This window comes from Artemia sp. Qi Xiang Cuo, chromosome 15, assembly GCF_049724085.1.
Source record: "Artemia sp. Qi Xiang Cuo chromosome 15, ASM4972408v1, whole genome shotgun sequence".
NCBI lineage: Eukaryota > Metazoa > Arthropoda > Branchiopoda > Anostraca > Artemiidae > Artemia > Artemia sp. Qi Xiang Cuo.
Genome location: NC_142808.1, coordinates 7,223,338 through 7,236,946, shown reverse-complemented (window position 1 = coordinate 7,236,946; position 13,609 = coordinate 7,223,338). Strand labels below are relative to the sequence as shown.

Sequence of the window (13,609 nt, the reverse complement as noted above, 5' to 3'; positions counted from 1 at the left end):
TGCCACCGGTGACACTTTAGTGTCACTTTTGACACTTTTTTTTAAATGGCACTTTTCGGGTCACCTGACACTATTAGGACACTTTTTAGCAAAAAGTGGCACTTTTTTTGCTAAGTAACACTATTTTATAAAAAAAGAATTTTTTCATACTAAAAACTGGAAGGAAAACTGTCAATGTAGATATGCATCGCTATCCCTGTTCTTTCAGTTAAGATTCGTATCTTAACTCCGCGCGTGGCACTTATTGGATGCAAGAACATGGTTGCCAGCCTGGCCTGGAAGAATTTACTAAATCTGAGAGGAAAAGTTTACTAAATCGAATCTGTTTTTACTAAATGCTGAAAAAAAATTTGTGAGGCTACCGCGGCACGCGCACCATCAAGCATCGATTTTTACTATAGGAGGATAATCGATAGGATTTCCACAATCTCTTTTCCTTTTTTCTTCTTTTTTTTCTCTTTTCCTCTTTTCTTTCGTGCTCATAGTAGGATTGAAAATTCTGGAAACCTGTAAGTTCAAAAACCCTTTTTTTTTATTTGGATGTACTACTGGATAGGCTTCATATTCCAGATGTGGTGTATCCAAGACATCAAACAAAAGTCTGGAATCTTAGATTCTGGAAATCCTGCTGGTGAAGCCCGGCTTTAAATTTATCAATGGTCTTCAGGTCATAAAATTCAGATATATTAAAAAATGAAAAGACAATCAATAAAGAAAAACTGCTACAACTCATATTCATGAAGCAATTCAGACAATGAAGAGCTTAGAATCTGATATGTGTTTGAAACTGGCAGCTTTTGAAATTCGTCCCCAAGTTTCCGTTTTTAGGTTTTAAATCTAAACCCTTCAAATTTACATTTTAAGAGGAAATTTTTCACTTTTAAAACACTAATTGGGCTAATCTTTAAATAAGGGATAAGCTGCTTACAAAGATTTCTGGCAAATTTTAAAGCAATTAATTTAGGATTTTTTTTTACGGATTTTTTCTGGCTTCTCTCGTTTATATTCAAGGGAATCAAAAACCAATACAATCTATGTCACTTCAAAACGGAAATCAAGTAGTCGGCTACCGGTTTAGTTTTAATATTATGTAAATTAAAAAGTACACCTCAAATTGGACTAGGGCTGCCAAGAAAAAAAAACTTATATAACATACAATAATTAGTTTAGAAAAAATAACATTGTGTCAATATTCTTCAGGTCAGGCAAATCATACAAATTGACAAGTAAGAAAAAAAATATGTAGTCACAATTAAAAAAAAGTCGCAATTAAAAGGCTTTAGTCGTCCTCGGCCTCATCTGAATTTAAAGTATCCATTAGTGTTGGATTCTGACTGAAGGGGTCTACTTGTTTCCATTTCTTGATAGCCCGAGTCAAATTGCTGGGGATCACCCAGTCATGTACTCCACTTGAAGACCTGAGAACAAGTTGCTTCGTTTTCATAAGGGACGAAACACTTGAGACATTTAGCCTATTCTGGTTTTTAGTTTTGATGACCGACAAAATCAAGAACTGTCTCTCTGCCCCAGCACTTGGATGGGGGAAGCTGCAGAGAGTCAGAAAGAATTTGGGCAAGTATGGAAAAAGTTCGTTTCCAGCAGCGTCTTTAAAAAGGGGCAAGGCTAACTAACAAACGTCACAGCTGTTATGAGAGTCTGGGAAAATTTTCTGAAAACAAATTAAGCCGGCATGCTAGTCCTGGTTTTAAATAGTTTGCCTTTCAAAGCGAGTATCAAGAAGAAGCCAAGAGAAAAGTAAAGATTTTTAAGCGCTAAGGTTGACGTGAAATCGCAAAAATGAGAGTAATAATAACCATAATATCTAACATAATTGGAATCAGATTTTTTAATGAATGGACCCTTTTTTTTTGTTCCTGAATTCAAGGAAAATAACGAAAGTTTTGTTAACTACAAATCATGACTTTTAACTAGATTTTGGGAAATTGAATAGATCCTCTAAATTTACCAGATTTTTTTTACTAGATCTAGTAAAATCCTACTGACGGTGGCAACGCTGTGCAAGAATCTTTCTGTGTTGTGAAAAACGTAAACGTGTTTGTATCTATCTCTGTGTGAGAAATTTTTATATTCTTATTCTTATCACTGAGGAGCAAAGATCACCCAGTGATCTTCGGTACGAAATACTTGGCAATGGAGAGGACAGAGACAGATAATTAATTGAAATGTGGTGGAGAAGCCTTCAATTTTTTTCAGTTGTTTAGTTCAACTATTTTGTGTTGTTGCAATAATTTGTAGGCTCATAGACGATAAGTCAGTCAAGCGGTTTGCAATTCTTGAATTCAATTTTTATGTTTTATTAGTTAAGGGTTGACTTCAATTCAAAGAAGAAAAGAGCAAGAAAAGCTAAGAGTGTATTTTCGCGCCAATATGTTAACAGCTGTTACTATATTAACCTGTCACTGGGCCAGTGAGTGCTTAGCTTTACGCGTCTTTTCAATGATTTATGTGACTGGAGCTCTTGAATCCCAGTGACTGAAAATCTCACTGGTGATATCACACAAAGACTCACCAGCGCAAAAACATCCACTAAGTTCACTGGTGTCCCATAAGAATGTCTAGTGACCTCTTCAGTGACTGGGCCATTGACGCAAAATTACCAGTGACTGGGCCAGTGATACACTCTTACAATTCCGTTCATACTTTTATATGTCTTCTTTGAACTATTGGCAATGGACAAATTAATAATCATGAATAACTATCATATTAAAAACAAAATTGATACCAAACTTCCATTATCTTAAATCCTGTGAAATCATTAGCAAAATCACAATCTAATTTCACTTTTTTTTTTCTTTCTTAAATTTATGTTACATCATTACATAAATTGAATTTGGACGCACTTCCTTATTTTTGTTGTTTCATTCCCACTAATTTTTGATTGTAAATGTGCTTTCATACTGATACTCTATGCTCGTGTTTTATCATATAGGTGCTTTCATATTGATACTTAAAATTCTAGTTGACTGTTCCTATGCCCTTGTCCCTGAAGACATCTTATAGAAAAATTTACTGGGAGTGGCGAGAGTTCTCGTGAAACTTATTCTATTCAGGTTGTGATAAACAGATTAGATCATATAGCTGTCTTATTGTTTTTCTTCTAGTTTTTGCCAAATAAATTATTTGAAAAACTTAGTGTCTGAACCACTATTAGTTGTGTTTATCATAGGGTCATCAATAGCTACGATCTATGTTCGTGGCATTCTCTACAGCATTTTCGGAGAAAAGAGAAGTTTCAAGCACCTGAATGCACTTTAATAATCCAGATAGTCTATTTTTTGGAAAAACTGGATGAAAAACTATAAATGTAGACGAGTATTGCTGTCTTTTTTTTCAGTTTATCAAAATAAAAAAAAATGAAGGTTTCTCATCTTTTCTTTTTTCGTTCCTTTTTCACACTATGAACAAAGACTTCTCAGAAAAAAAGAGAAGAAAGTACTCTGTGGAACGAGTTCCCATTTTATACAGTAAGCACCATTTGCATTTTAGCGGGTTTTACGAGGGGGGCTGAAAGGTTGACATGAGTGGAAGTGCTGCACAAAGCCGGAAATCAGGACCGATTAAGTAAAATCAAAATGTCTTGTTTATAGTTGAGAGAGGGCATTAGACCGAACATTTCATGGATGTGGGATACCACGCAGGGGGAGGGGGTCCCAAGTGGATTGGCCAATATTTTCAATTTGAAAAGCTTGTTGATATGAGCGCGAGCGGTTAATTTTTGGAAAATGACTGGTCATTTTCTGGACACATTTTATTGGACACATACAAACCCGCCAGACTGGTTTTTTCAAGAGATTGCCATTCTGAAATGGAATTCAAAGAGTAGTTTTCATTGCGTTTACTATATTTAAACTGTTGTTTTTGGGGGTTTAGGGGGGAGGTACCTAGGTTAGGTTACGTATTTAATATATGGCATGCTTTACCCCCACCCACCTGATCTGCAAATATATAGCCCAAATTTGTTTATAAACTATTATATATTCATCCTATTTTATTTCATTAGCATTAACTGAACTTGACTTTTTAGAAGTGTACGTTTAATGCAACAGTACCGGGGGTTCACTTCGTCAATCCTTGGAGGCATGGTTATTTGAATTTTGGGCTAAATGCCAATTCCTGACAGTTTTTGCTGCCAAATAGGGGTCAAAACGATATCAAGTAAACTAGCACTGCATTTGCCCTTTAACATACATTTAGTCGCCAAAAATGAATATTTGTGTATATCATATTATTAATGGTTTCGCAATGTTGCATAATTATTACCACACTATTAGAAGGAAGTATACTATTCTTACATCGAGTTTGTAGAGTAGTTGTTTATGATGATTTTCTTACACCATCTTTCGCCTGAAAAGCTATGATGTACAATCTATTAACTGATGACATTAACCAAAAACTGGTCTTATACACTCATTTTTATTTTAAGTTTAAAGTAATTTCAGGTATTTCAAAGGATCACACCTTCAAATGACGAGCAACTGGTGACAGATGAATCCAAGAAGAGTAAATGTATGCTTGGACGACCCCCTGCCAATACAAAGGCAAGTTTTATTTATTCGTTGAAATACTGAAGGGGTTTTTGGTCTAATCACTGGAAGATAATGCTTAGTGTTGTAATTATCTCTCCATTATGATCAGCAAACAGCAAACATCGATATTTTTCTGGAAGTTTAGTCCACAAGTATTAGCCTATAACAATAGCCCATTATTTTTTTTGCTTGGAAGTAGGCAAGCATATATATTGGGCCTGCCTAAATGTAAACACACTGCAAATAAAATAATAAATTTTGGAAAATGTCCTCACAATTTGAGGTAAAATTCCAAATTTAAATTACACAATAAGACTTGTGTTTGAATTATGCAGATGACAATATTAATTTATGTTTGATTGCCATTCGTAGGTACTGACTGGTCTAAGAACTCTGCTCTTGGGCATGTAGGATATTATCGGATTCAAAGTCAGTACCCCATCATGGAAAACCATTTTGTGGCCATGTCATGTGAAGTAAAATTTCATAAGCTAGTTTGCTTAACTATGTAATAATATGTACCTTGTGTGAAGCATTTGTTCAAGTATTTTGGGTACAGAGCATGTTGAGTATACTTGCAAACTGTTGCTATTTGATTATGAAGTCTAAAAACATGTTTAATGCCACTGTTGCCAAATACTATCTTCAGAACTAGCAATCAAGTTTGGGCATGCTCAAACAAAATATAAATTATTTTTGGACGTCAATTCTTCTTTTTTAGGTTCTTAGCTTTTTAAGAAAACTTGTTTGTTTTTCAAGTTCTAAGAAAAAGAATCTGCTTTAAGAGAAAGATAATTTTGTTCTAAGGAAAGAAAAGCTATTAGGTATACTGCATATTATGTTTTAATTGAACAGAAATGAGGTAGTTTTGATATTTTTTCCTGTTAAAAGTAAAACATGTTTAGAGAATTTGTCCTTGTCATACTGTAGTGTCATTGAATAAAAGATAGGTTTATTACCTTACTATGAAACAGTATTTTAAGATTAAGGATTGTATCTTTTTTTTTTTTTCTTATTATAGACGCAATCTCAGTTTCATTTTAAGGGAATAAAGTAGTGATGTGAAATTTCCTTTTTTGAAACACCATAGTATGCATCTGCATCTGAAATTGCGTTTAACTTTCTGTAATCAACACAAAACCGAATTGACCCGCCCTTTTTAGGGACTAACACCACCGGTGCTGCATATTCTGAATTAGCATGTTCTATGACTTCCAACACTCGGTCTATCTCTTCCCGTTTCGCTTCCAGAATTCGATATGGGTATTGCTTTATTGGTTTGTTGTCTTTTACCGGTATTTTATGTTGTATTACATTTATTTTTCCTATCTTATTAGTTAATACCGCTGAAAATTTTAATCCTTATGTATAGTTAATCCTTATGCTGGCCTAAAACATATATGAGGCGCCCTCTTTTGTTATACACGTGACAACTTTTAAACTAAGAGCTCATGATGAAGAACACAAAAAGCGATACTTGGGATACAAATTCGGTTTTCGAATTTGATACTTCCATAAGTCTGTGAAAGCTATTGTCATAGTTACTCTGATGGCTCTAGTTGGGGTTTTTGCTTTTGGCTTGAGGAAAAGCGCTGTTTAACTCAGTGAAATAATGTTTCTCTTTGAGCTTGATGGCTAATAAAATAAGTCATTCCAGCTTGGACCAAGATGAGTTCAGGGCCCTTCGACCAGATTAAGGCAACTTCTTTTGGGGATTTGAAGGTAAGTGTCTGTTGTTATGTCTTATTCTTGAGAGTGAATACATTTTTTACTTATAAATAAACCGTCATTGATTTGAATTTCGGTGGCTCAGCCAAATTAGGTGGCTCAATCAAGTTTTATTCAACTCCTCTCACTTTCCCTCATTAAAGAAAAGGATTCTTTGTAATTCCAATCTGTGAAGGAATTCTTAAAATTTATGTTTCTTTTTATGTGGGTAATGTTATATTTGCGGACAATGAGAACTATCTTGGAAAAATCTTTTCATCTCAATTTGTCTAGAGGAAACTTCACTATAAAGAATTTACGTATGAAATGCTCTTATTTTTTTTCGTTTGAGTATACTACCCCCTTTCTGGGATAAAAAGGTAAAGGATGTGGCACTACACTTCTTAAAGTCCGAACCAGCCGTGCTGATCTTAGTCTCAAGGCCCTTTTACCAGGAAGTGCAATGGAGGGCTGGGGGCCAGCCATCCTTTGCTTTCACACACCTTTCCTGTTTACCTTTTCCAGATTTTTCCAGGCACCCATTTAGAGCTGGGTCGACTCTGGCTGAGCTGACAGAGTCACGCCACTGACCCCACGTCACAAACCAAATAACTGGTGAAACCAGGAATCGAACAAAGGATTCCAAATCCAGTGGGCCACTAGGATAATTGTGGTCCTGGGATAACTCAATGATAAAAGAAAAAACGTAGAAGCAACGTGTTATGTTTGTCAAAAATACTAAACATAAAGTCCTTCTATAGCAAGTCTTAACAGTTCATTACTGATATTGCTGATTTCTGTTTATGACGAATCCTAACAACTCACTAATGATATTGCTTATGCTTGTCAATAAATATTGAAAATAAATTCTTTGGGTGACAAATCTTAGATCTCTGAATTGGTGAGGGTGGGGGCATGCTGTGTAATCAGATGACTCTGTATCCTAATCAATTTCATTCGATTTATTGAAATTTTCTGAATAAATTGAATAGCCCTAATGCACCATAAGGTTTTAAGTAGTGTTGGCTAAATGATAAGGTAAATGATACTTTTAATAAAATCAGCACCAGAAAAGTCCTAGCACTTGGCCAAGTATTTGTATATACCAATTTTTCAACTTCTGCATTTCCCAAGGGAATGGATGCATCGGCAGGGTTCCGCTTATTCTAATACTTATTTATATAAAAATGGAAATATGTGACTTAAATATTTATAAAATAACATTTTCTAAGTTTACGTTTTCGAGCAATGATTACGACCTTCTTTTTTTCAACTTCGCTTATACTTAAGTCTGGTGTATTATCGCAAAGAAGCAAAATTACTGTAATGATTTTGTAAGAAGTTCCAAGAAATATCTAAGGTTTGATTTGTTGAGTAAAAAGCTCTATAACCGTTGAAGTACCAAGGGCAAAGAAAATGAAATCTGATTGTTTGAAATTGGATGTATGGAAACTAATGCCGCCATATATGTCTTGAAAAATTAGGAATTATCGGAAATTCAATTTTTAATGGCATATCCACGTGTAGTTATGCAGTTTTTGGTAGTAGCGGGTGCCAACTTAAAAAAAGGGAACGTGGGGAAAAATCAGTAAAAAAAAAAGCTAAAAACACATGGCACCGGCTGGCTTAATGAGGTGTTGCTTTCCTTTTGAAGCTGTACTTGTCTTTTAAGACCAATGGCCGTTAATGTTAAAATTTTTATGTAGGAAAATCGCTATCAAATTTAACTGATTGAATTAGAGAGCCATGCCATCCCTGTCAACCTTTGTTCTGCTCTAGGATGGATGATCGACAGTCATCAAGAAGTGAAATTAATCATTTTTATACAACTCTGAAAAAGTTAAGGAAGCTTTACATCTCACAGAGACTATCTGACTTGGCTTTATTCTAATTAGCCATGTCTTTCATTACTTCCACCAAGCTGAATACACCAAGCTCTGCTTACCAGTTTCCCATACTCTGCGACTAACTGTTCTGAAATGATGTCTATTCGTGCGTCTCATCTGAACACAATGATTAATTACCTTTGTGGCTTTTTCTGATCGCTTATTCTGTAAAGTTTAATTTAATCATAGATTTGTCTGATGCTATTTTAATCTGTCTTATCTTATAGATTGTACTCGCAAATCCCGTATCATTGCTGTTGTTTACAATGCGTCCAACAATGAATTGGTTAGAACTAAAACCCTGGTCAAAAAAGCCATTGTAGTATTTGATTCAGCCCCATTTAGACAATGGTACGGGTCTCACTACGCCCTCTCTATTGGAAGAAAGAAGGGAACCAAAATTGTAAGTCGACTTACGATTAATAACGAAAAATTGAATTTCATAGTTAAAATAACACAGCACAAATATTATACAGTATTGAAAGTTTCTATACTCTCCATTAAAGATTTTTGGGATACATCAGTGGCACACCTTTCGTCATGACTCGGCCTAATTAGGCTAAATGCTTGTTACTTTTTGAAGTTAATGTCTTCAAATTTTAACCTACATATTTGGTGTACTTTATAATCCTCTCGGCTGCGAAAATAGACCACTATTCAGTGCTTAATTGACCTCTAGCGTCCGTAAAAATAATCCCTAAAAATAAAGATTAACACCCAAAAACGGCAAAAATATTTTGACAAACAAATCCAAATCGAACTTAAAATAGACTAAAGTTGGAGTCAAAAATTTGGGTAAAATTTTGCTGAATGGAGTCGCGAGTTGGAATCGGTATATTAACAATTATCAGGAATCGGAGTTGGTTATAACTTATAGCCGATTCCACAGCCCTGGTCCTGAAAGGACCTTGGTATAATTTGAAAACAGCTTAACATACGTCTTTTATAATTACTCAGAAGTATGAACCTATTAGATAATACCTTTAGCCGTGCCAGTGTCGACATCTACGAAGAAAACACTGATATAATATGGTATGCCCTTCATACTTAACATCTCCATGTCTACGTTCTAAATCAGCATACTCATTTTGGATTATTAAGTGATTTCTTATTAATGTCTTTGTTTTAAGTACCACTTTGATAATTAAGACCTGTAGCCATGCCCATATAGTTATAATTGCATTTGAAGCATTTTGAATAACGAAAACACAGTTGGCTAGACTTAATTTATTTTTAAATTCCTTTTTTATTTTAATTACTTCTTAGATTTTCCTTATTTTAATTCCTTATAAGACTTGTTTTATTTTTAAAATGTTCAATTTTGAAAAATTCTCTGAATTTTTAGTTCAAAACGGTATATGAACTAAAAGCTTTAATTCTATTGGTTCATTTTTCGCGAGCTACTCACTTTATTCCTTATATATGGAGAAGAAAATAATCGGCTTTTCAAAATATGGTAAACTAACGGGGAGAAGGAAAAGGAGTTTCTGGGGAGACAGAAAAGGAGTTTCTGGGGAGATAGAAAAGGAGTTTCTGGGGAGACAGAAAAGGAGTTTCTGGGGAGACAGAAAAGGAGTCTCTGGGGAGACAGAAAAGGAGTTTCTGGGGAGACACAACAACTAACGACTCTACCTTGTTAAAACCTGATTGGTTGTTCCTGAGAAATATTGAGCCAATGAGAAGAACCAAGTTTGCGAGTTACAGCATTAACACCATTCTTTTGCTCATCATTGTGCTGAGATCTTTCAACAGAAAACAATTTTAAGGGAAATTTGCTCTGATCAGCTTTCTAAGAACAATGATAAGTATATCATTAGCTATCTCGTCATTATTCTATTTGGCAGAATAATTGCCTTATTTGCACTTTTTGCTAACATCAGTGAGTTGTAAGATCTTAGATCAGCAATTATGAACTAAAGAACGGTCATCTGTGCAGATAGATATAAGATCTCAATGCTAAAGAATAAGGTTATTTAAAAAAATTTTAAACCTGATATTTCTCAATTTATGAGAAATATTGAGTCAATGAGAAGAACCAAGGGTTTTCGAGTCGCAATACTTTCTGCAAGTAAACTCTTTCTCTGTACATAAATTCTTCGTACTGTGCTACTGTCCATTTTGAAATGATGCTTATTCGTGCGTGTCATCTGAACACAATGATTATTTGCCTTCATGGCTTTTTCTGATCGCTTATTCTGTAGAATTCATTTTATCACAGGTTTACTAGATGTTATTTAAAACTGTCTTATCTTATAGATTGTACACGCAAATCCCGTATCATTGATGTTGTTTACAATGCATCCAACAATAAATTGGTCAGAACTAAAATCATGATCAAAAACGCCATTGTAGTTGTTAGTTTTGTCCATTTAGACAGTGGTATGAGTCTCACTACGCCCTCCCTATTGGCAGAAAGAAGGGAGCCAAATCGTAAGTCGACTTACGATTAATCGTAAGTCGATATATTTCTACTCGTTAGTAACTTATTGCTCACAAAGGTACTGAGGTTTGGTCAAGCTCGCACCCAGAATTTACCTTTCCGGAAAGCGGGGTGGAGTGGGGGTTGCAATGATAACAAAATAATTGAATTTCATAGTTGAAATAATATAGCATAAATATTTTACAGTAAGGAAAATTCATAGACTCCCCTTTAAAGATTTTCGGGACACAAATTCAAATTCATTTAATTCAAAAACAAGACTCGTGGGCAAAGCCCAAATATGTCTCTTAGTCATAATTAGCAAAATAAAGTTGTTTGATAAAACTTCGTCAGGATAAATAAACTAAAGGATAAAAACACTTGAGATTGAGAATAAAATTGTCTGATAAAACTTCGTCAGGATAAAATAAACTAAACAATAAAAACACTAGAGATCATTGTAATATTTCACAAAGCTTTGCACAAAGCTTTTACTGTAGCGCATGGGGTTACAGTGGACTGAGGTTCGTTTCGGGACCTTCTCAGCCACTTCCCCTGGGGGGACGAAATCTTATAGGGACATAACGTGGGGGAAGGAATGATCGGTAGATGGGATGTTGAAGGAGGGAGGAGCCAAATCTTTGGCATAATTTTTCTCGGCCGGAAGAAAGGGATTCAAGTTTAAATTCCTTGAAGTAAAAGGAGTAAGGTAGAGGGGAACCGCCATAAATGATTTGCAGTGATCTCTTCTGAAATCGTTCTATTTTATCAGTTTCATCCTGGGTAAGGGCAAAGTGTCAAACCGGACAAGCATATTCAACTAAGGGGCGGATGAAAGTGTGAAATATTAGTTTCAGCTTGTCCTTAGGAACTCGAATTTTTTCAGTGTTTTTAGTATTTGGATTGCGCTGTTAGCTTTTTTTACAATTGTCTTTGTATTCTCCCGCCATGAGAGGTCAGAAGAAATCACCACACCAAGTAAAGTTATTTTATGGCTTATTAGCTCGGAAGCAATTGGAGGTTCGAAAGACGGTTGAGCATTCTGAAGAAAAGAAAATTTCGTGACCGAGCATTTGTCTTTATTCACGACCATGTTTAGTTCAGTCGCCTCTGAGGTAACTTGGTCGATGAAACCAGCAGCATTGCTCTTCCAATCCTTAGATACGATTTCCGTTAAGGACAAGTCGTCAACGTATTTCCATCTGTCCTCCAGCCCAGCAGCAATTTCATTTATCATGAGGAGGAAGCCCAGCAGCCCGATCACAGTTCCTTGTGGAATTCCACAAAAAAATGGCAGAGAAGTAGAAAATTGGTCTTTATACTTCACAGTTTGCTCTCTATTTGTTAAGAAGCTCTTGGTGATTTTAATAATAAAGCAGGGTATATTTCTTTCCGCCATTTTTTCTAAAAGGATTTTGTGATTAACAAGGTCAAATGCTTTTCTGAAATCTATTGCAATTAAATTTATCGATTTTCCAGGTTCGTCCAGGTGTTTAAAAATAAAATCAATTAAATTAACGAGGTAATGAACGGTCGAACACTTGAGGATGCTACCAAATTGCTTTCGATCAGTTACTTTCAAAAGATATTTTGTCAGCCACGCGGCAACAAAGCTTTCGTATATTCTTCTAAAAACTGACGTAAGTGTGATCGGCCGGACACCAGAGAAATCATTAACTGCTCCTGTCTTTGGAATGGGGGTGATAAACCCTTTCTTTCATTTCTTTGGAAAATATCCTGTTTTTGTTATATTATTGAAAATTATCTGAAGGGGAAATGATAATTCTTTAGCAAATGCTTTAATGAGAGCAACTGGAATGTCAAAAGGGACAACGGAAGTTCTTTTTAACGAAGAGAGTTTACGGATCATAATTGCCGATGAAATATCAGCAATTAAATTATCATCTGAAGGAGTAGTTAAATTTACTGGAGGATCCTCGGGTGGAAGAGGGTGGTAAGACTGCACAATTGAAGCAAAATGGGCATTTAAATCATTCGCAGGCTCCTCCTTCATGAAGTCAACTGGTTGAGAACTTCTGCCAGACAGACTTTTTACTTTACTGAAAAACTGCGATGGCTTGGACTCCAAAAGATGGTCAACTTCATTTTCATAGTAATTTGCTTTTGCCTATTTGATTTTCCATTTTATTTGGTTTGCCAACTGTTTTGCTTGGTTCACTTGACCTTTTCGTATCAGGTGCAATTTATGTTTTATCAGTTGCTTTATTTTTGAATTTTATGTTTGGTTTATCACTAGAACAGAATTTAGTCTTACGTTCGGGAAAGCACTCGAGAAATTTTGAATTTACGTTATTATGGAATTCTTCTACTTGGGAATCCAAGTCTTTAGCTGAAGAGACTGCGAGCCAGTTTTCTCCCGTTATCCAGTCACCGAATTGCAGCAGACCATGGTCAGTGATCGGCCTTGAAGTAACTTCGGTTACTTAATATTTAATTTTTACTTTTTCCAAGGGGTTCCACTGTAACATCTAATGATAACTTCCACCAAGTAGTGCTAGTTTACTTGGATTCTGGTAATATTCTGAAATATTTGTCAGGATTACATCCAGAGAAGTATTCCCCTTAGTTGTTGGGAAATCGACTAGAGTTTTAAGGTTAAGTGACCTGGCCAGCGTTTTTCTATCGAGTTCGTTAGCATCTCCTAGCATTACTACTCCAAAATATGGGTTAGTTCTCTGGACGTAATCTGTCGATTCCTGCGCTTCTCCCAAAAAGCTTATCTTGCTGCAGCTGGCTGACCAGGGGAATAATAGAAAACGCACACTGCTATGGCAGAGAGCGGCCTAGGGAGTCGCTTAGGTTGGGGTTTGAACCAAAAAATTTAATCATTATCTTCAAGGAAAGGTATATTTAAATCACCATTCGTCATGACTCCGCCTTTGCGCGTGCGCAATGACAAATTTTTAGCGCATTGCGATGGGAATATAGGAGACCTGTTGAAGCTACTGCTGTGACGCTTTGGGAAACATGCCTTCGTGGTGTTTTCTGATATCGAATTCTATAAAGTATATTTTATTCACAGATTTAAT

General features: G+C 35.5%; 1 protein-coding gene across 3 annotated transcripts in view; it reads left to right on the top strand.

Moving 5' to 3' along the window:
* LOC148943282 (uncharacterized) overlaps positions 1–13,609 on the top strand; it is a 94,923-nt gene that overhangs the window by 32,832 nt on the left and 48,482 nt on the right. Inside the window, exons 1-3 of one of the 3 annotated variants that reach the window (XM_089101375.1) lie at positions 4,456–4,559; positions 6,205–6,269; positions 8,368–8,543. The exons of 1 other annotated variant lie outside the window; for it this stretch is intronic. The gene's annotated coding sequence lies outside the window, so the exon portion shown is untranslated. Of the gene's footprint in view, positions 1–4,455; positions 4,560–6,204; positions 6,270–8,367; positions 8,544–13,609 lie in introns of those variants that run through there. One more of the 3 variants, XM_089101376.1, reaches the window with a different exon arrangement.